Source organism: Cyanistes caeruleus, chromosome 5, assembly GCF_971803275.1.
Source record: "Cyanistes caeruleus chromosome 5, bCyaCae1.hap1.1, whole genome shotgun sequence".
Taxonomy (NCBI): Eukaryota; Metazoa; Chordata; class Aves; order Passeriformes; family Paridae; genus Cyanistes; species Cyanistes caeruleus.
The window spans coordinates 41,331,311-41,355,184 of NC_141705.1; the positions used below are offsets into that span (position 1 = coordinate 41,331,311).

Below are 23,874 nucleotides of genomic sequence, written 5' to 3' on the forward strand. Positions count from 1 at the left end.
ACAGCCAGGGTTCCCTGGAAAGGCAAAGGGTTCTCCCAATGGCAGCAACTTCCTGCTGCTCTTGCAGAGGGAGAAAACCAAGCTGGCCTTGCTGCAGGGCTAGCAGGCTGTGGAGAAAACAGCTCTGTCTTGTCCTCAGCACCATGCTGGGCATCTCTCATTAGCCTTCAACCTAAGGCTGGGTGCTTGCAGCCAACCATACTTCCTCTGGTCTGGCAGCCTGTCCCTTGTCCCTGTCTTGGTGCGCTTCCCTGCTGCCATCTCCTGCTTGTTGTCCCAGGATGATGGTGAACAGCACTTTGCCAAGCTGGGGAAAGCATTGTCACCAGCCGTGTTTAACAGCCTGTGAACCCCATGGCACACCTTCACCATCACCCTCTCCCAAAAGCCCAGGGCAAGGCATGTGGAGCTCCCATCCAATGGGGATGGGGATTCCTGCCTTCAGAGACCCCCGAAGAAAAGCAGGGAGGTTGCATCCCCCATTTGAGGGTTGATTCTCCCCCCCACCCCCAGGATGGTGCTGCACAGTAGGACCATGGCACAGCTCTGCATGGGGCTGGCTTATGTGAAAGCCAATGTAGCTTTAAAGTGTACAGGGGGGAAGAAAGGCATGCTTTGGAAAGAAAAGAGCATCCTGTATGACAGAGCTCCATCATTAACACTTGCTACATTTGTGGTCCCTGTGGCAGTAAAAAGAGACAGAGGGATTTCCTCAGTGTGGGGAACATCCATTGGGCAGCTAAGGCCAGGAGCTCATGACAAAAAGAGAGAAGGTGAAACCTGAGGGATGGTGGGAACTGCAGCCCAAGCTCAGGAGGCCAGACAGGTAATGAAGCACCTAACAGACCCCAGCAACAGCCTGGGCCTCCCTCCAACACCATGGCTTCATTCTCCTTTTGCAGTTTATGGCTTCTCTGCTCAGTCCCTTTCATGCTTCTCTGCTCATTCCCTCTCCTCACATTCCTGAGCTGTCAGTGAGATGTGAAGAAGCAGCTGGTTTTGAGCTGATTCCAATGAGCTCCCTACCCACAAATGTTAAGCTGAGCACACAGGTTTGGCTCCAGCTGTCTGGGGACAAAAAACAGCAGTACTAGGAAGACCAGAACGGGCACTCCACCTAATTTTTTTTGGCTGCTGAGTATGGGAAGGTTTGCCTCTGTCCTGGACTCCTAAGACTGTATATGTCCTATGACAAAGTATGTGCTTCTGTGTCTACATCAGAGTGCCTACAAGTCCCAACACAGCTGAACTAACAGGCAAAGTCTTTGTTTTCTAGGTACAAACCCATCAAATAAAATAGCAGCAACCTGAAAGTCTTAGCAATTGCCACAGTTCATCCTCTCCTCTGGAAGTGTTGCCTCTCCAAAACAAAAACTTGCCCAAGGGACAGACAGGGCTCTATCCCACACTTGCCAGTAACATTTCTTCCATGAATTAGTTCAAAGACAGTTTCTTTTACCTGGGAAGAGATTAACAAAAGCATGGAAGTGGAGAAGGGTGATGATTAAATTCAGAATTATTTTCTCTTAGGAAACTCCAACTTCTTCCTCCAATTGAATTTTGTGTAATAACTCTGTATGTGTGTATTTCAAACAGCTTGCTTCAAGCTTTTGATTTTTTTCAAGTGATTTATACCACATTTAAAATAATAACAGTAACTTAAAAAAAAAAAAAAGAAAAAAGGGAGGACTCAGAGAGTAGTCCCAGCTCAGAGAGTAGCCCTGTGTGTTCTGTAAAGACACCTGGATTGAAATACAGATTAAGCTAATGTTCCTGCAGAAGGAAGAAAAGTAAGACAGCAAGTAGACTGGCCTGAGTGGTCACTAGAAATCAGAAAAACCACCTAGGAAAAAGAGGTTAAAAGTTCTTTATTCACAAACTTATATAATTCATGAAGCATCTACTTTACTAGAGGATGAATTTTGACTGAAAACCAAATTTTTTAATGTCAAATAGCTGACCAAATGTTATTAAAGCCTTTAACAATCCTTTTTCAGGAAAGCAAATACATATTTTTTAATTTTTATTAACACAAGGACCCATGTCTTGGCTTTCAGACTAATTCAGTTAAAAAGCCAGGCAGATAGAAGACTCAAAGCAAATGAAAATCATATTTCATTAGTTTCAGTGCTCACCAAAGTTGTTTTTCTTATAAATTGAGTTGATTTAATTCACAAAATTGAAAAAAAACCAGTTTTAGAAAGTATTTCATGTTTTCCTTTGTAATTATAAATGGTTTTTTTCAATCACCTGTCATATCTTGATGGCTATTGCGATCATCCAGAAGATTTAGAGATTTACAGAGCACCTAAGACTGATTTCTGAAGGATGATGGAAGCTCTTTCTTCTTTCCTTCTCTACTATTGTTAAAGGGTATACATCCTCAGCTCATTGTAGGAAATAGGGACAAAATAGGTACTTGATATACAAGGTTTTTCCTGTCTGGTACAAATGACCAGAACTTTGGAAGTAGTCTCATTTTGTTTCTTCAAAATGAAGACTAATGTTTTTCCTTTCTTTTTGAAATACAGAAATTTGAAGTAGCAAACCCAGCAGCAAACAAAATAGCAAACAGATGAACCATCAGATGAAGAAAATTATAGCCTGTCCTCCTTAATGTTCCAGTTCCCTCATCTCTCTCTCCTTTACAGATACTGAGTGTGACAGATGATCCTTACAGGGTCGATCTGGCAAATCTGACTGGAAAATTCAGACTATTATTGGTAGAGGCTCTAAAATTAAGACTTTTGAGAGAGCTGCACGCACAATGAAGTGTCTCATTTATTAAAATTAAATGAGAAAATTATTAGAAACCTGTACCTCTTCAAACATGCTAATGCTAGTAAGTATGTATATATGTATATATGTATATATTTATATATATTAAGCTTTATGTATCTGATAGATAAAGAGCTTGTCCAAACAGCAATGGCATACATTGACCATAATAGACATGACTACATTCATAATGCCCTTATGCTTCACAGGAAGCAGACGCATGTTTAATTGCTGTCATGTATTTACAGAAAATTGAGATCATACAAGATGCTGAAAACATATGTTCCTTGCAGCCTTATGCATTTTATTGTTTACATTTACTATATAGCTATGCCTTTGCTGACAGATCTCCATGTGCAAGCCACGGTCAAGTTGTTTGTATGACCTCATGGTTTTTTGCCCCATGCAGTGGTGCACACATCACCTCCCCAGCCCTGGCCACACTACAATCCCAGAAACACTCCCTAGGCCTCAGCCTTCAGAAGGTGCACCTGGAGCTTATCAGGAGCACTGTCTGTTCCCAGGAGCTAGTACTGTCTAATGACCACCTGGACTTTAACAGCCTTAGAAACTCATTTTTCTTGTCTGAAAAACCCAAGAGAAATAATATTTTCATTATCAAATTTTCAAAGTTAGTTTCTGACCTGAATTGTGGCCAGGATGGAAGATTACTATGACTAAGACCACCTCTCTTGTGATTCCAAAAACAGCAGCCCAGAGACCCTCTGAGCTCTCCCAGACCACTGCAGCTGTGACCAGCAACCTTCCTCTGCCTGGGGCATCCCTCAGCCAGTTCACTCAGCCAGGAAACTCTCGAGTTTGCTCTGCTTGGAGGATTGCTGAATGATAATGATGGATCCAGGGCTGATACCCCAACTCCTTGAGGCTCAGCCCTGTGCCTGATGAGAAGATGCAAAGGCATCTGAAGTGAGCAGTTCACTGAACTCAAGGGAAATTTTTCACAGGTACCTTGTATAAACTGTTTAGGTCTGTGTGAGCAAGTGTGAATATGCTACAGCAAATTTCTAGGAATGTCTCTCTCCTAGATTCTTAAGTACTTTAGATTTGAAAGTAAGTAAGGCCTGTACATGAGTAACTGTTGTGCTATAGCAAATTCTATAGGAATCCTTTGCTAAGCTGTTGGTCCTAAGTTATGGATTAAGTGCTATTAAATTTAAGTGTTGTAAAGGTTAATAGCTGTTGAGCTTTCAGGCATAAATTCTTGGTAAAGGTCAGGCTCAGTTTAGCACAAGGGTCTACTCTGGACCTTGTGACTCAACAGTAGGGTCTTATGTATTCTTCTTTACCCTTGCACTTTTCTATCCTTTTCCTGCCCGACCGCCTTCCCTAAACTTTAACATTTAAAGACTTTAAACTCTTGTTGCACATTACAACACTCACAGTGTTGCACATTATAACATTCACAGTGTTAATACCTTCAAAAAAAAGTTTTGAACACAATCATATACCTATAATAATTAAAAAAATGCCAAAACTAAATGTCTCTTAAAAATTACAGAGGTTCATTTTCTTCCTGCAAGATCATATTTTAGCAAATATGAAATATTGTCACACCAGTTTTGTGAGAAAAAAATTATAATTAAATAAAAAGATACCTATTTTTCTGCATCCACATTTAACTCATATGCTCTCATTTAACCCCTATGTCTCAACAAAATGGGGCAATTAATTAGCTGAATACATTTAGTGCTATTTTGGATTCTTTTGTGGATTATACTGTCATTGAGGAATTGAGATACAAGTTAGTGGTGAAAAGGATTAGCCTGTCATCTTCAAAGTTCTTAAAGGCAGTGTTTGTTCATGCATAAATGGTAGATGTAAATGACTTGTGAAGAGTTAATGCATGATTAATAATTGTTATCAGCAAGCTACAGGCATGAACTTCATGTCTCATGAATAACTGTGCCACAGCTATATCTTTATAAATTGATAAGCTTAACCTTGAAAAGAATCAGGAAGACAGTTATTGTTGAGATGTCTTTTAATAACACCTTCTATACTTTCTGCCACATAAACACTTTCTAAAGGCACTTATTGTGTGCAAAGTGCTATACAGAATTAAGTACCTGTCTTTATTTCCTGTACTTAACATAATAAAAAAAGAAGAGACAGATGCCTTGTTGGACAAGTCAAGGCAATGCCATCTAATAAGAATTTTAAGCATGATTCAATATTCCTCCTGGCTGACTATTTTGGAAAGGTATCTAGATGTTCCTGAGGACAAAAGTGAGGACAGCATGAAATATCACGTACAAATTTCCTTTTTGCCCACCATAACATATGTATTTATACCTAAATCACACCGCTGATGTGCTTTACTGTAGTAGTTGCTCTTTACTTAAATTCTTCTTGATTTGCACTCAGTCTGAACAGCTGTCAGCTACCTGCTAGACATATGGTGCCAAAGGCCCACAGGGCAAATTTCTTACAACCCACAAGATGCTCAGTTGCAGTCTTTGGAACACTTTTAGCGCACTGGCACGGTGTTATAATGAATTGCGCCTATCCCAGGCTCCAATCCCAAACTGGACCTGGGCCCCAAATATTTACCTAAAGAAAACAGATCCTTTCTGCCTTTAGCAGAGTTATTTCAGCAGAATCTCACTCTAAGGTCTTAGTTTGGTTCTTAGTATAAAAAATCGATATTCTCTATATATTTGCTAATACATATGTCTGAACTTTAGAATCTCTCCTGTCATCCAGATTTAGCAATTCAGAAAAGGGACACCACCATAATAATTGAGAGAACATCTGGGTTTTCACACCACCGTGAAGGACCCATGCATGTTAAAGGATCTGCCTTAGGAGATCCTAAAAGACACTATTAAATTTATCCTGAAATTAAAGCTCTGCTATTTTTTTCATTTTATTTTTCAGAACACCAGGAGAACTAGCAACGCCTGGATGCTGATTGTTTGGGTAAGGAGTGAAGTGAGGACTGTGAAATGCAGTGGAATCATTACCTATGCAACAATGGAAGTCCTGGGGAATGAATGAACTCAAAAAGAAGAAGAGTTGCCTGAAGCACCAATGCAGGTATGTGGGACACTATTTAGGGAGATATTTTTCAAGGATAAGAATGTTGGACAAAATTAAGGGTTGGAACAAAAACTGTTATATGAACCCTCTTGACTGAGCATACTTCTCAGAGGCTTGAATACAATTAAGTATGCAAGAAAGTCCATGTCCTTCTAGTTTGAAAAACACACTTTAGAGTAGTAATAATTATATGCTTGGTGCCTAGTTATTACACTACATGATTTCTCAGAAATTATAATAGCAACTAATAATTTCCAAAATAGAAACTTCCAAAAATACGCTACCCAGAAATCCCTGTAGAAATCCCATTCATTCTAAAATGACAGTTTGTTATGGGAACAAGTATTTTACACATTATGCCTGAAATGTACAGGGTAAATTACATACCTTACATCAACATTAAAAATAAATCTAGCACTGAAACTTCAAGAAAATGTGGCAAAAGTTCTTGTGCTGCTAATTTATTTATTTTTAAATATCTAACTGTAAACGTAGGTGCTAGAGGATGGGTGGTCATTCACTATTAAAGAACATACTGACCTCTTAATGCATCCTTACATAACTTTCCCTTGTCTAAGACATTATCCTTCCTGTCTTGAACTAGGAGAGACTCATACATGCTAATGGATCTGACATCAGTGTTGCTGGGGAGCATGATTTTTATGCTAGAAAAAATACATTCTCATTTTCAGATTACATCTGATTATTGTTTTATTTCTGCCTTTACATGGTTCACTTTAATATCAGCCTAGGCCAGCCAGAAGAGCCATTACCTTTAGTGTAGTTACTCACATCCTTAAGTGTGTATTGAAATGCTTTTTTTGGATTAAAAGTCTGGGTTTTATGTTAGCAATTTTCTTGAACATAGTAGTTAAAAACATAGATCCTGCAGTGATCTTAAAAGCCAAACTTAATGGAAAGATTAAGTTTGGAACACTTAAAAGATTAATACTGGGGTTTGTCTGCCCAGACTGATCAATTTTGTCAAAGTAGCATTAAGTTATTCTGTATGCAGTATGAATTCAATAGAGTTCATACAAAGACCATGCAGTCATTAAATATTTGATGAAGATTATAAAATGACTTCATAGAAGCAGCCATGCTACTTTAGACCACTGGACTCCATGAAACAATATTTTGTCTGCACCAGTGGCCACAGCCAGGTGCCTAGAGAAGGGTATGAATAGGATCAGCAGATGTTACTTTTTACCCAAATATCTTTCCAGACTCCAACCATTTTCTACTCAGGGGATTTCTTAATATCATTGTGCAAGTAAATAGACCTTAGCATATTAGAACAAGGGGCACTGCTGCCCTGCCACTCCAAGATTAGGAAAAGAAGAATATGGGGAAGCTTGGGTGCACAGAGGAACTGTCAGATTGGAGAGAAATAGCCTGAGACTGGCTGTTGCAACTTTCCAGTCCAGCATTATGGCTCTGCTGCAAGAAATAAATTCCCATAGGGCAGAAAAACTGGGTAATTAAGAGCCAGAAACCCCAGGGTCTTTATGATATTGTTTTTGTTTAATTCACAGTATGTGTGCATAACTATTTGCCCCAGTTTTTCTATTTCTTTCCCATTTTTCTTGTTTAATAAACCAGAGCCAACTCAGATTCGCAAACAGAAGTGGTTTTCAGTCTTCATTCTGATCCTTGCCTGCTCCTTCTGTGGTCTGACCAATAAGTTTGTGAAGAAAGATCTTAGGTTAGCATGCCAGCATCTGGGTCCAAACACACAGATTTCGAGTGAAGACAGACCAAGCAATAACTATTCTGATTTCCAGCCCAGTGACTGGGAGAATATATCTCTGAACCTGCCCTAAGCACATCCCAGAGAGAATCCTCCAGAACCTGCTGTCCATTTTATTAGAGTCCCTTGCTGCTGGAAGTGCAGCTGACCAGCAAAAGGCCACAGAGTCTGCTGAGACCACACTAACAAAGGACCTGGTCAACTAACTTCTTTATGACTGGCATGTGAACCAAAAGCTGAGACTGAGTCATGGTACTGTACCAACATAATGAAAGAAGTAAAGAAGTCAGAAAACTGGACAGTGACTTTAGGGACAGCCGCTATAGTAGCTATATATAGCTGGCAGCAGCAAGGATAGCAGAAGTGTATCTCTAATGGGTTTTGCAACATTTATGAGTCCCATCTACATTCTCTAATATCCAGGGAGGCCTCTTTTCTGGTGGCTCATCTCATCGAGCTCCTTACAGTCAGTGACCATCTGGAAGCTCTTAATTACTGACATTATTTACTAGTTACTTAATGGCCTAGATGCTGAGGGTGATGTTTTCTGCTGGAAAAGTGATAACATAAATAAAATGCTTCCAAGGCTGATGGTTTCAAAATCACACAAGGAATAAATATGATCAGTGTTGCAGTTGCACTGCTCAGCTATGAGACTCAGGAAAAATAGATTACAAGAGACATTTTGCTGCCATTCAGCCTACTTTTGAATGTTTTGCCATGCTGCAGTGGCATGCTGCAATATGGTGTGATGCAAACACAGCAGCTTGCTGTCCAGAGCAGTTTCCAGCCTTTCCATCTGCAGATCTGAGGCATACATCCCAAGCTGTCTGACCTCAGATTGCTTGGACCTTGTCTACCACACAAGATGTCCTTGCTTTACACTCTATCAGTCGCTATATTCCTCCCTCAATTCCTATTATGGGGTTTCCCAGTCCAGCCTCTCAGTACCCACTCTAATCTAATCTAATCTTAATGACTACTGTCAACCTATCCGATCCCACTCTCTGAGTCTTGCTTGAGGGCCTGAACACTAACACAGAGCATGTGGGAGATATCAGGGCTCTGTCACCCATTGTCAGCATGGAGGACTCAGTTCCAAACTGCCTGGGTGGGCTCATCAGTGAAGCCTTGGTTGGAATTAAAGACCTCTAGATAAAAACAGTTTTAGACGACTGGCATAAAGGAGATGAGTTGCACTGCCTAAATTAGATGTTTAGGCTGGCAGTCAAAAGCTAGGAAGGTCTCCAGTTGAATGGTGAGTGAACAGCACTGGGCATTAGAATGGGGAGAGGGAACAAATTGTGGCCTTATGCTGAGGCAGGACCTGATGGTCCGTACTAGACCACATTTCCTTGTTTGCTTATGCTGAGACACACAACACAACCCAGTCTTACTAATGTCAAATGATTTCACTCCTTTATTCACTTACAGTGCAGGCTAGTGTGCTGCCAGCGGATGGCTGCTGAGGTGTGTTTTGACAAGCCCATATTGTATGCTTCTTAGCACCTCATCTTTTAGGTATATACAATTTGATGAAACAAATATGGTATGCCCTTTCCTTTCTAGAATTTCACATTCCTCTTTTGCTCTCTTCTCATGATAGCTGAATAGAATTGAACCAGCACCAGGTTCACAGTTCTAGCAACGTTAATTTCCTGTCTTTAAATATGCATCTAACTTCACAAATACTAACAGTCAGATTAATACCAATTCTCTGAATTTTCACAACAGTAGCTAGGTTAGTCACTCCAAAAATGAAAATTACTTTTTTTATTGTCTTATTAAATCTACTTTGAGTACTGGACCCTTTTTAATAATGGGGATATAAGGACACTGAATGCATAACTCCATTGTTTATTTTATTAAATATATCAAAATTAACTGAACAGTTCCCTTTAATAAGTACCTTGGCTTAGAGCTTTGGAGAGCTACAGATTACAGCAAAACATCAAAATCTTGAGATGCTCACATGATTTATGATTTACTAAGAATTAAAAAGCCATATAAAACTGATATCACTCTATGCAACACACTATCATTATCTCTGAAATGCTCCAGTGAACTTTTTGAACAAGCCAAACAAAAAAAGAGACCTGACAACTTGTTCAAAAGTATGGACAGCCCTTGCTCAGACACAGTTAGTATAAAAAAATCCCTTTTGGTACATGCAAACCAGGATTTTGTGCTCTAGTTATGGAATATCTTAGTGGGTGTAGATGAAAGGATTTTTTTAATTGTTTTTCTTGTCTTTCGAAACAGCTTTGTTGCCAGTCAAATATTTACAGCACAAGTTCAGAGCAACAGTTTTCTTATTAAAGTGGTGGAAAATAAACAAATGTAACCATTAAAGTGTAAGGGAATACAACTAAAACCTTTTATTAACTTAGCCAGAAAAAAAGACCACATAAAAAAATCTTAATTTAAAAAAATTACCTTTTCTGTAAAACTAGACACTGATCTTTACTGATGATTCAGTCCAAATATGAGTTGCATGTGCAATTTGATTGACAGAGCACCCAAGCATGGCCCACGACTTGGCCTGCTCTGACCACAGGGCAGTTGTGTGGAAGGAGATACAACCATCCAAAACAGACCCAACTCTGACCACCCAGGGATCTCCCATCCAGATCTGCTGGGAGACAGTGCTGCTGGCCACTGATGTAGCAAGGGATGATTCTCAGCTCTGAAAGGACTGCTTTCTTCCTCTGTCGAAGGGGAAGCCCACACAGAGCTAAGCTGTTTGACTTTGCCTTGGGACAGAGTTGCAATCCTCATATATCCCAGCTCATTTCAGCTCCCAGTGATTTCAGCTCAGAAGTGGGGTCAGGTTTTGTCATTTCCTGAATGAACTCAAACTCTGCCTGGGATCTGATTTAGACAGTAAAGAAAAAGGCCAAACCAAAAAAAAAAAAGCAATTACGGGGTGTTGGGGGAGGAAGAGGGGAGTACAAAAAAGGAGAAAAAAAAGGAGAAAAAAAGGAAAAATGGAAATGAAGGGGGAAAGGGAAAAGAAAAACAAAAACAGTCTTCCCAGATAAGACCCTGAAATATAAATGGACCCCCTATACATGACCTTTTCCCCTTGACTTGATAGCTGGGTCTACCCTCATCAGTGGGGAGAGAGGCTCCCCAAACCTGTTTGTTTTCTGAGATGAGTTAGCAGTGAAGTTCCTATTAGCATTTTCTTTATTAAAATCTCTTCAGGACTTCCGTGAGACTCACCTTGTTTTCAGTGTCTTGGTGAGCATTAGGTCTTCAAAATTATTATTATCCTTGTGCCATAAGAACATTGTGTTGCTGGAGAAAAAAAGTTAAAATATTACCTTTCCTATAATACATCTGTCCATATGTTCTTGTTCTCCTTAAGAAACTCAGGCATTTCTTTGATTCTGACAAAGTATAGATCATAGGCTGTGATTTGTGATTTTTGATTTCACCATTAGGCTGCTGCAAATTGGAGACATTCTTTGTACATGTCTGGTGGTTGAAGTGAATATCCTATTTTAAGGGACACTAAGGTGTTGAACTGACATTACTAAGTGGTGCAGATTTGCTGTATTTCTGTATGGTCCTAGGACTGGATATGTGCTTTTAAGAAAAATTATATTTGTGCAAACATCTGGCTGTAGGCACACGCTGCACATGCGTGAAGAGGTAATGTTGCAAGTGAGGTGAGCCAAGGGCACTCTGATAAGTGGCTTCGACCTTGGCTCCACCAGGGGAGAAACCATTTCCCGACACGGCAGTCACACACTCCGGCACATCCTGCAAGACTCCAATCGTAAGTGCAAGGCATATTCAACCCCTCTGGTACTCTAAATAACAAATGTGCAGCTATTCTTCCCCCAGAGCAAAACAGTCATTTTGAGTTAACTTCACGTTAGCCATTTAGTGTCAGTAAAAGAAAATACCAGTTCTTTATCTGTTTCTCCCAAGACTGTGGGATACAAGTAACCTATTAGCATCCAAACAGCATGGATTTATGAAAGGCAGGTCTTGTTTGACCACCCTGATCTGCTTCTCTGGCAAAGTGACCCACTTGGTGGATGAGAGAAAGGCTCTAAATGTTGTTTACCTGGAATTCAGTAAAGCCTTTGATGCTATTTCCCGCAGCATTCTCCTGGAGAATCTGCCTGCTTACAGCTTGGATGGGTGCACTGTTCTCTAGGCAAAAAACTGGCTGGGTGGGCAGCCCCAGAGAGTGGTGGTGAACAGAGCTCCATGCAGCTGGCAGCTGATCACCAGTGGTGTTCCCCAGGGCCCAGTACTGGGGCCAGCCGTGTGTAAGGTCTCCATCGATGACCCGGACAAGGGGACTGACTGAGTGCACCCTCAGTCAGTGCACAGATGACACAGATGACAAGCTGGGTTGGAGTGTTCATCTGCTGGAAGGTGAGAAGCACCTGCACAGGGATGCAGAGGGATATGGACAAGCCCCTGCAGCGTTATGGTCTAGGAACAGTGTGGCTGGACAGTGCCCAGGCAGAAAGGGAACTGGGGGTGCTCATGACAGCTGTCTGAACATGAGCCAGCAGTGTGCAAAAAGTCCAACAGCATCCTGGCCTGGATCAGGAATAGTGTGGCCAGCAGGAACAGGGAGGTCTTTCTCCCCCTGTACTGCACACCTGTACACCTGGAGTGCTGTGTCCAGTTCTGGCCCCTCAGTTCGGGAAGGACGTTGAGATGCTTGAGTGCATCCAGAGGAGGCAACCAGGCTGGTGAGGGGCTTGCAACACCAGCCCTGTGAGGAATGGCTGAGGGAGCTGGGGTTGTTTAGCCTGGAGAAAAGGAGACTCAGAGGTGACCCTAGCACTCTCTACAACTCCTTGAAAGGTGGGTGCAGGCAGGTGGGGCTTGGTCTCTTTCACCAGGCAGCAACCGACAGAACAAGAGGACACAGTCTCAAGCTGCACCAAGGGAAATACAGGTTGGATATTAGGAAAAGGTTTTTCACAAAAAGAGTGATAAAGTACTGGAATGGTTTGCTTGGGGAGGTGGTGGAGAAACCATCCCTGGATATGTTTAAAAAAAGACTGGATGTGGCACTTGGTGCCATGGTTTAGTTGTGGTGTTATGGCTGGGTCAGACTCGATGATCTTGGAAGTCTCTTCCAACCTAGTCATTCTGTGTGATTCTGTGTGAAGATGGATCATGGGCCAAGGCAAATTTTATGAGATTCAACAAGGCCAAGTTCTGGGTCCTGCACCTGAGTCACAACAACTCTGTGCAGGGCTACAGACTGGGAGCAGAGTGGCTGAAAAGATGGCCAGTGGAAAAGGACTCTGGGGCTGCTGGTCAACAGCAGCTGAACATGAACCAGGGTGTGCCCAGGTTGCCAAGAATTTCCAATGGCATCCTGACTTCAGTCAGCAGTAGTGTGGCCAGCAGGACCAGGGCAGTGGCTGTTCCCCTCAGCACTGGTGAGGCCACATTTCAAGTCCTGTGCCCAGTTTTCGGCTGCTCACTACAGGAAGGACTTGGAGGTGCTGGAGTGTGTCTAGAGAAGGGCAATGGAGCTGGTGAAGGGTCTGGGGCACAAGTCCTGTGAGGAGCAACTGAGAGAGCCAGAGATGTTTAGCCCAGAGAAAAGGAGGCTCAGGGGTGACCTTATCACCCTCTATAACCACCTGAAAGGAGGTTGTAGCCAGGTGAGGGTTAGGCTCTTCAAATAACAAACAACAGGACAAGAAGAAACAGCCTCAGGTTGTGCCAGGGGAGGTTTAGATTGGAAATTAGGAAATTTTCTTCACAGGAAAGGTTGTGAAGTTGCTCAGGGAATGGGTGAGTCACCATCCCTGGAGGCATTGAAAAGACACATGGATGTTCAGTGATGAACTTGGGAGTGCTAAGTTTATGGTTGGATTCAATAATCTCAGAGGTCCTTCCCAACCTAAATGTTCTATGAAGTGTACCACGGCTAATGGTTTTCTCTTTAATGTTACTGCAGCCACAGTGAAGGTTATGTTGGGAAGATTATCTTTATGAATATTTGTCTTCTTGATAGATAACCAAGAGACACATTACACTCCTCCAGCAGTGTTTCTCAGTAAGAAAAACCAAGATGTGCAATGGCACTAGCTTAATTTTGAATTAACTTTAAAAAAATTTTTTGGAATTCATATTAAAGTGAAAATACGTTCTTTTGGTCTACAAATGACTACATTCTTTCTGTTTTACACAGAAACTCTCACTATCCTGACATCAAACTCATTTTTCTTAATGGACTCAATCCACTGTCAGCAAAATCAATGAAGTGCATTTTTCATCCGTCTTAATGGGATCTGGAAAAGGGCCCATGTTTCTAAATAAAGCCAAATACTGGGCTGATTCTGTATTCAGTTATACCCATGCAAACTGGAAATCAGCCAGTTGGCAACTTCTTTTTTCTTTCCTTCTCTTTTGTGTTTTGCAACAGGAAAAAAAAATCCCACTTTATTAGGGTGAAAAAGGTAGAAGCACAAGATTACAAGGATAAAAATTCAATTCCCCTTTCAAGTGATGTAACACTTGATCTGTATGCCTCAGCTCAGAAGGAGATTTGCAAATTATCCAAATTTCAGCATCTTGAATTATTTGCAGCAGTGTTAGGGTTGACATGACTTAAATGTGGCTGTCCACATACCAAAAGAGCCTTTTCTATTGCTGACTATTGGCTGAGTATAACAACACTCAAACAACATTTCTGAAGTGGCACCTATGTATGAGGCAGGCAAATCTAAAGTAAAGCTATCCCATCTGTTCCACTTACCTCTTGTCCTTGGAGACTTTCTTCATTTATTTGCTTTGGCAAAGTAAAGAGATTTTTCCAGAGTCTCTGGCATCTCCGTGTATGTAATGATATTATAACACAATCCCTGAATTTGACACACAGGTGGATTATGACAATGGCTTAAGCAGCAGAGAGCTTTAAAGGAAAGAATGACAGTCTGGTTAGTTTTCAGATAATAGAAGTTTTCTAAACAATTCCTCATGCATAAAAATGGCAGAAAACCCTGTGTGGTTGAGAACATGGTTGCCAATGACCTCACTATATCTACCTCAAAAAATAGGAGAAGACAGTGCAGCACCTGGTAACATTTCCTTTCTCCTCTGCCAAAATTGCTTCTCATACTTATGAAATGTTTAGCTCTCATGTTTTAGATCTGGAAAGCTTAATAATAACTTTCCCTGCTTTATAAACTTTACAAGATTAACTCATTCACAGCAGACAGATAAGATGTCGTTTCAATATCTCTCCTTCATTCTCTGAGTTTCTCTTTGAAAAGGAGGGTCGTTGCCATAAAAAAAAATGTAATGCCTCACACTAAAATGATGGCACTTATGTACTCTGTTTTGTTAAGTCTCTACCATATATGAAGAAAGACAGAGCCTTCTTGCCTGTGTCTTGAATAATGCATAATGTATACAAAGAGGAATGGTTAAGAGTTTAAAGAAACCACCATTTACAGGAAGAAGAATATGGTAGAAATCACAGTTAAATGCAAACTGGTGTGGCAGATGAGCAGACAGAGAAGAGCAGGCTTCCAAGGCAGAAGACACTGATTAATCTTGCAATCCTTTCACTTGGCAAAGAGCACGAGCAAACACTTTCTTCCATCTTTAAGGACATATGACCACCAACAGATTCTACCTGTATTGTTCTGCATTTATCTGTTAATGTGTGCTCAGAGAAAAAAAAGAAAAAGGTAAAGTCCACTTTTCAAGCAGGAACTAATTAAATACTAAGAAAATAAGCCCCTAATTCTTCCATTCCCTGCATTTGAGCCAAGACATAACTCCTGCTGATGTCCATAGGAGTTGTATTAGTAGAGCAACGAGAAAGAGTATACACAGAGACCTGTTCTGTAAAACTTTTTACAACCTCAGCCACCCTTTTAGAAGAACAGACATTGTTAAAGAAATCCATGCCTGCTCACAATGCCATTCACTGGTGACACCTCTCACTGACTATGGCCAGTGTGCAGTCCCTGTTTTCTGCATAGGTTCAGTTCAAAACTTCCAGGCTCCAGTGGACACAAGTGAATATTTTCAAAGACAAACACAGACACATGTTAATAGTTTGGAAAATGTGACTATGCAAGATGCTCTGCTGGAAAGCTTGGTAGAGACTTTTAGGGTCAGAGTATGTTTGACAAAGTTCCTGGAAATATTTTTTTTAATTCTGTTTCAAAGGCTATAATAATCTAATAAGCAACACAAATCAAACATCAGTATATGATCAGTATGAAATCAGTTACAGGATTATTTTCCCCAATTTAATAATAATAATATTAAATTGGGTATTAATCTCTAGTTAGATAAACCTTAAGAAGTACAGAATACATACCTTTCCCAGGAAGAAAATGAGAAAATGCTTTGACAGAAACACAGCTTAGAAATATTTTCCAGAATACCTATTTACAGGACTGCAGGCTGAAGGAGACATTCTCAGGCAGTTGTCATGATGGTGATATGTCATTGACCTCCAAAATGAGAGTTTACCAGTTCAAGTTACCAAATATTCTAACTTCTATCTTGAATGGAATTTGAGAGAAACTAGACCCTAATTAGAGATAAGTCCTACTTCAGTAGAAAGCGCTATTGTTTGGGCTGTCATGCTGGCTGGTGGGTTTTCTCACATACAGGAGTTATGTTTAATCAGCTAGCCTGATTCTTCCAGTGATAACTTAACACATTTAACTTAATACACTTTTTAGTAGGTTTCTTTGTGTGTTTTTGAGTTGAGTTTTTTTTTTTTTTGTTACTCACTAACTGGATTTTTAACCTGTTACTTTTGCTCAAAACTAAAAACATTTTGCTTCTAGACCTGAGTTTGGCTGCACATGTTTAATACACAGTACAGATTTTATCAACATATGCTACACCTCTTTCTTATTTGGAGCATTACACTTATCCTTTCCTCATAATTAACCCTCCTTACCTCTTGCTTTCAATGGAAAAAAAAAGAAAGTGATGAATGAAGCAAGGCCCCACCAGCGACAGAACTTTTCCATATGAAAATACTAACTTGTTCCGTGCTTTCTAAGATATGAGGTAACATTTTAAAAGGCACACAATTAATTTGGCTAAATATTTTTGATTTTTTAAAATATTTCATTTTGACATATACCTTATGATATGGTATTTTTCTTTAACATCCCTTGATTATTTTCTTTATTCAAAAGCTTAAGAATTCTGAACAATGGATTCTATTGATATGGGAGCTCAAAGTGTCTTTTTGTATCTATTTTCTAGATTATCTTCTGTTTAGATCACACCCACAAAAAAAAGAATAAAATTAGAATGGCTATTAGATGCTTACATTCTATTAGAATTAGTTATTTTTTAAATAAAAAAACAAGGTCACTTCTCTCACACATTCATTATAGAGATCATCCTTGCCATAATCTATGAATTTATATTAATTGAAACTGGTAGATGAAAGCACAATCTCAGATTTTTCTTATATTAGAGCCTAGCTGACTTTGATAAATAGCAGTGTCTGTAGAGCAGTCCATCCCAGTGTTCATTATTGGTCTTGACCACAGTATCACAGAATATACTGAGCTGGAAAGAACCCACAAGGATCACTGAAGTTCAGCTCCTGCCTCTGCACAGGACAGCCTCAAGAATCACACCATGAGCCTGAGAGCATTGTCCAAACGCTTCTTGAACTCTGTGGTCACCCAGGTGCTCTGACCACTTTCCTGGGGAGCCTGTGGGTGAAGAAACTTTTCTTGGTATCCAGCCTAAACCTGCCCTGACACAGCTTCAACCACTGCCTCAGCTCGTGTCACAGGTCACTAAAGAGAAGAGATCAGTGCCTGCCTCTCATGAGGAAGTTGCAGACTGCAATGAGGTCTGCCCTCAGTCTCCTCTTCTCCAGGCTGAACAGACCAAGTGACCTCAGCCGCTCCTCAGGGCCCTTCACCATCTTTATTGCCCTCCTTTGGACACTCTAATAACTTTATATTTTTCTGATGTTGTGCACCCAAAACTGCTCCTAGCACTGGAGGTGAGACCGCCCCAGCTCAGAGCAGAGTGGGACAATCCCCTCCCTTGCCCAGCTGGCCATGCTGTGCCTGATGCCCCCAGGACACACTTTGCCCTCCTGGCTGCCAGGGCACAAGGGTTTATATTCAACTTGCCATCAGCATGGCCCCAGCTACCTTCCTGCAGAGCTGCTGTCCAGTCTCTTGCTTCCTTGGTGTCTAGCACAAGTTTTATTCTGAACCAAAATTCTGAGAAAGTCCCAGAGGGGCTTCAGGGAAATTTTGCCTGCGGTTCTTTATGAGCATGTCCCAAAGGAATATCATGAAAAGAGAAGGATGTGAGAAAAATGGAAAGTATTTGCCAAATTCCCATAACTACTTTATTTAATTGCATATATTTCTGATATCCATGCACATGAGTATTCTACACTTCCCTGCTCTTAGTATTGAACATCTGCATTTTTGTGTTTATGAAAGTAATTAGTATTTACTTTCCAGTCGCAAAAGTAGAAAACATCTAAAATAAATCTCTCAGGCAGGTTTTCCCCTTCCACAAGAAACACCAGCCACATGAAGCCTCATGAATGGTTACCAAAAGGCTAAAAACAAACAAGGATTTCTTGAAAATGTAATTGCTCAATATATCCAAAACTGCCAGCTGCAGTTTCCTCTTTAGGCTATTGACTTCATAACCTTACCCAACCCCTTAGAAATTTCCTGGTCAACAAGATTTTTCGGAAGCTTTATAGAAAAAACAAACCAACCAAAATAAAAAACTCCATTGGTTTAAATTAATTTCCTGAAGACTAAATTACTTCATAATAAGTCAGAGTAAACAATTGTAAAAGTTACTAAAAGTAAACCAGATTATCACCTTAGAGCAATAAAGGCAAATAAACAGACAACAAGGCTTGTTGCAAACTACCTTTTTAGACTACCACCTTGAAAGAATATTCAGATATTCTTTGAACATTTGTTTTTCTGTATTGGAATGCATTGTCTTATTTTTTTTAAGTACAAGCTTTAGAGAAACTCAAGGGTATAAAGTAGGAGTAAGATTTCAGACTAAAATGGTTATTTCTTCATGAAATTTCTGTCATGGTTATTCTTTCTCTAACTGAATAACATATTTACAATTGTGACTGTTTAAACTTGTAAAAGTGATTCTCTATGTAAAACCATGAAGTGTGTTTTTAGCAAGTGTATTCAAATCAGAGAAGGAAGGTATTTTGTGAGAATATTTTTGCTCTGAATTTACTGCTGTGCATATTTCTGTCCTCAGTTGTGACCTTGGTGGGACTCCTTATATGAACCAGATCACAAACACATCACCACTAGGCTGTTCTATGATTCTGTAAGAAACACAACCCCATCTCACTCCTAGTTATAGGTAGTGATTCAGATTTCAAGGAGAGACAACAAAGTATTTTCCATAGGATTGTTAAGGATTAAATGAAAAAATTTGGCTCTCATCTTAATAAGGTTGCTGTTATATTTTTGTTTACATAGAAACTTGGACAACTGGTCTGGCTACAGTCTATCTGATGTGCTTTAAAGCATGTGATAAAAATTAGATCTATAATTTCAGACCTAGGTCTTATGAGGCACAGTGTCTATATGGAACAAGACAGAGAAGTTACCTTTAGGTTAGAATATGCAAGTCACATTTAGAAGTTTTCCCATTTTTTAATGAAAGCTGACAACTTACATGTTCTAGTTTTAAGATTTCAAAACTATAAGCTCAACCAACTGAAATCTGAATTTAAATATATATATATATAGACACACACAATAAAACTTGCCATTAGAAGTGCTTGTTACCCAAAATATCTACAAGAGTATTATTTTCTTTCAGGAGAGGCTTACAGACTTCCAATCATGGAGGAGTCCTCCACAATACTGCATAGGAATGGGGTAGAAAATGCCCTATCATACTGTACTGAATGTCTAATGAAGACCAAGTATCTTTTGTTTGGTCTTTTTCTATTTTAGGAGGATTTTGGAGGGATTGCAGAAGAGCCAGTAACTCCCTAGTGGGATTCATGGAAAGCTGACAGAGCATGATGCAGAACTTCTTATCTGTGAGAATGCTGATGTGAAAAAGCATCAGTCCTGCTCTTGGCTCCCTGCTCAAAGCCACATACGAGCAAGTGCAGAAATACTCACTTTCAACCACATATTCCCAATTGCTGTTGTGTTTGGCTTATTTTTTTTTTCCCTTTTTCTTTCACGACTCAAGTTTGTTATTTTGATGAGGGAAAAGTTAGGATGTTTGTAAGGATAGGAAATATTAATTAAAATAAACATAAGGTTAGACCCTACCAACAGCTTGCAGACCAAACTGAAGTCTAATGTGTGCATTTCTATTAAAGTGCAAGTCCTGTTTTGATTGGAAGTTCTTAATTAGATTAGTCGATTATTTAAGAGAGGCAAGTCCTCCACTCACTTTTTCTAAATTTTCATTTAAACAAATATTTGGCATTGTGGCTTCAAAACGCAAAGCAATTTATTCCTAGTGTTTCACAATAGACATAGCCAGTGGCTCTTTCTGACTTCTCATTTCTCTCCTGACAGCAGGGATGGCTACAGAGTCATCAACCCTGACAGTGCTGAGTGAGCTAGAATAGGTGCTGCTCCATAAAATACACTTAGAAAAAATTTTGTTTTTCTCAAAACATTTAGGTTGTTTATTTGTTTCTTCTGCTTTGACAGCCTATAGCACCCTTCCTGTCTACCTGCAGCCTAAACCAGGCATTTGTTTATAGCTTTTCCACCCATCAAAAGTATAATGAAATTCCTGCCCTGAAAACTGGGAGTTGTAAGATGAAGGAAGAAAAAATATTTTTTCCTGGCTGGCATTGACTGTAGCCAAGAACCACACAGATTCCTCTGGTGCCATGTCTGTGGCCAGCAGCCATGCTCCTTCCATGCTAACTGCCCCGTGTGTTTATTCTGAACCAGGGCATCCTCAACACGTAAAGGAGCTGACAAAGTCAGAGGGGCAGCACTGGCTGCAGGAGGTCATGGAGGGATTTACAGGTAGACCAGACTAGACATGAATGAACAGGAGAAAGCAGATGTTACACGACCACAATTTTTCTAAAATCATTTTAGTAATACAGGAGAACCTTGGCAGTCCTAAGGCATTTAGTCAGCCAACATTTTTGTAAACAAATACATAATTTAATCTTAAATGTCATTTCATTCCAGGGGCCAATTTCAGGTTGCTGTCACACAGGTCTCTTCCTTGGGGAGATTTGTTCAAGGGTGATTTCTGAATACACAAGAAGCAAAAGGGGACAAAAAATCCAATCAATTTCAAAAAGAACGGTCCTGGTGTGCATTGCAGGCAATGAATTAGGGAAAGGCCAGGACTTTAACAGTGATGGACTGAATGGCAAGTGGTGTTCTATAATGAGGTAAAACATTCCCTGCCAAAGTTCTAAATAGTCAGGAAAATAATTTTCTGTAGTTTTACATTTTTCCATTGCAGACTCAAGACCCTTTGAGGATTTGAATTAAAAAAACCTGACAGAGTACAATAAAACACTGCAGAAAGAATAAAATGATCTTCAAATATAGAAGAACAAATGCCACTATGTAAGCTGAGGAGTCATAATCATTCTCTCATATGAAAGAACTCTGTTCCTGCTTAGAGAATTTCAGTTCAGGCCTGGTATTAGAAATGCAAGGCTTCATACTGATACACATCCCTCTTCTTTTTTCTTTCGGTTCAAGGACATGACAAAGAATGAACAGGTTTGGTTCCTTAGCCAGGAATTCCTACAAGGTGTGTTAATATCTGCTGAGTCAAAAACATCGTTCTTTTTCCTTTAATTTTTTTTTTTTTTTTTTGGCATAGATTCTCCTTTTTGGACAACTGAAAACAGGGCACTTGAGCTGAGATCTGATACCAAACCACTTATGGTCAGCAGGGAGTTTTTTTCTGTAGATGGACCTAGCTGCACCTGTCCCCAGAAGCATTCATTCTGGATAGACTAAATTATTCTGTAATGCAAAGTGACTCTTCACCTAGTGAAGCTGGAAAATAGGAAAGAGATTAAAAATGAAACTAGTTTAAGAGTTGAAAGAGATTAAAGGCATCATCAAGATAGTTTATAAATTTATACTTAAATTACGTAAACTATCTGAAGATTGTCATATCCCAGCCAAGTTTCTCTTTCCCAGTACAACTGATTTGCAAGTACCATTCAGACACACTCCAAAGAAAAGAAAATGTATTTTCTAGTAATTTGAACATTGTGATCCAAGAAAGAAAACATTATGGCCACCTCTGTTTCTTTTAGTGCATTATTTTTTAAGTTTTGATACCGTTTTATATTTTGTATATGACCATATTCTTTCACCAAGAGATAGGCACAATTGTGCCTATATGTAACAGCTGCTTTATAATCAGTACTTCTGGCAAAATTATCAGAGATTCAGATGGAATTTAAGGACACTATAATCAAGTTCCTAGCTGCAGGTGGAAAAAGGAAGGAAGTCTTAAGATATTTTTAATCTACCATGATAACTTCAAGTTGCTGTGAGTGCAATTCTCTCAGTGCAGTTATGTTTGATTTGGAGCAAAGCAGATTAAAAGTAATTGCCCTGGACATTGGTCAATGCAAATAATATCATCACATAGAAGTTCATGTAATATTAATTTCCAGGATATTTTTTTCTAGGCAATTTTAAGGAGGTTTGAAGTTTACATTTAATTTGAAGAAGGGGGTTTGTTTGAAGCTTACTTGAATTAGTCAAAGACCACCAAACTGATGCGGGCTAGAAACCTGTGAAAACTTTTCATTATCTGTCCAGCATGTATGCCACCTTTTGTGGCCACAGTTAAGAGTATGTCTTTCCTAAGGCTTTCCAGGGTTACAAATTACATTTCTAATCTAAGGCTGGATATGAAAAAAAGGCATAAAGAATGTGTAAAAGAAAAAATATTTGAAACCAATATTATACCCATCCGTAATTTCAGAGGGTATTTCCAGTCATATAAAGTTGGCACTATGTAGTATGAAGATATAACCCCAGTGCAATCAGAATTAAAAACATATATTTACTTTTCTATCTGCATGTTAATCTGGTTAGTATAACCAGTAAATTAGAGTAGAGTAGAGTAGAGTAGAGTAGAGTAGAGTAGAGTAGCGTGAGTAAATTAGTGTTCCCTCAGACACCTATTACATGCATAGAATTAGATTAACAGTATAATCATATTTACTAACATTTTAAACAAGAAGATATTTCTGTGTCATGCTCTAACGATGATGTCTGAACCAAAAATACCACTCAACTTCAGTCCTTGATGGATCTGATGAGAGGCTGAATTGGGAAATTCTGATATTAGCCAAGAGTTTGAATGTGAAGCCACTGACATAACACTTCACTGACATATTTTGTAGTCCATTCAGGTGTCCAGCTCTACAGAATCAGGGAAATGTCAGAGCCATTCCCCTTGAGGGTATGCGGACTATAGTGGACATAGTGGAAATTCTCTGAGCTAGCTCAATCTGAAAAGATGCTTTGTTCTCAGTACAGAAAGGAATCTATAACATTCAGCAGTGCATTGTTAAAAATCACTTATATATATATCAGTCAAGTCTACTGGAAATCTAAGGAAGTAATTAATTTTGTATACATAGAAAAGAATGCTTCTTCAACTTTTTAATTTTTAAATGTTTTTTGTAAAGGAGCTGGTGTTTTCTGTCCAAAATGAATTCCTCGTTCTTAGGAATAACTCAAGAAAACTCTGATGGAAAATGAACAAGACAGATTTCTGCTACTTTGAGACAGCAGCACGTTTGCTAAGAAATAATGTACCAGAGTGTCAGACTGAGTATGCTTTTAGAGAAAACATTTCTAGCTTAGAAAGACATAATTTTAAAAACAACAAGAAAAATTATGCATTTTTAAAAGCCATTAATTCTTGTTTTATTCTCAGTCTTTCTTCTTTTCTATTTTTGATTTGTTGGTTTGTTTTTTTTGAATTTTGAACCAGCATCTACATAAATGTTGCAGATCAGTAAGCTATTAAAACTAGTATTTTGCTTGTTACATCTCTAAAGACAACTCTCTGAGCTCTCTGAGCAGCAGACTTCCTTTAAATACATAAGTGTGATAGGGTGCTTTTCCTAGATGAGCAAAACCAGAGTCAGTTCATACAAGTTATGAATCCATTCTGGCAAAAAGTTAGACCATTCATTCTGGACCTCTCTTTATAGTTCAAGTAATAAAGACAAGTCTGGAAATCCAATTATTGTCTCTTGTCTGCAATCTTTAAAAAAACTTAGGAAAGGTCTCAAT

At 39.4% G+C, this 23,874-nt stretch overlaps 2 long non-coding RNA genes across 2 annotated transcripts in view; one reads left to right on the forward strand and one right to left on the reverse strand.

Moving 5' to 3' along the window:
• The window catches only part of LOC111927860 (uncharacterized), a 25,269-nt gene continuing 1,395 nt past the window's right edge, over positions 1-23,874 (forward strand). Inside the window, exons 1-7 of the long non-coding RNA XR_015287467.1 lie at positions 1-826; positions 2,652-2,842; positions 3,489-3,743; positions 5,677-5,835; positions 11,221-11,372; positions 19,555-21,162; positions 21,301-21,352. This is a non-coding gene — a long non-coding RNA (uncharacterized LOC111927860). The remainder of the gene's footprint in view (positions 827-2,651; positions 2,843-3,488; positions 3,744-5,676; positions 5,836-11,220; positions 11,373-19,554; positions 21,163-21,300; positions 21,353-23,874) is intronic.
• LOC111927859 (uncharacterized) overlaps positions 9,430-23,874 on the reverse strand; it is a 27,388-nt gene continuing 12,943 nt past the window's right edge. The window contains exons 2-4 of the long non-coding RNA XR_002863790.2: positions 14,340-14,495; positions 10,814-10,888; positions 9,430-10,459 (exon numbers count right to left, since the gene is read on the reverse strand). This is a non-coding gene — a long non-coding RNA (uncharacterized LOC111927859). The remainder of the gene's footprint in view (positions 10,460-10,813; positions 10,889-14,339; positions 14,496-23,874) is intronic.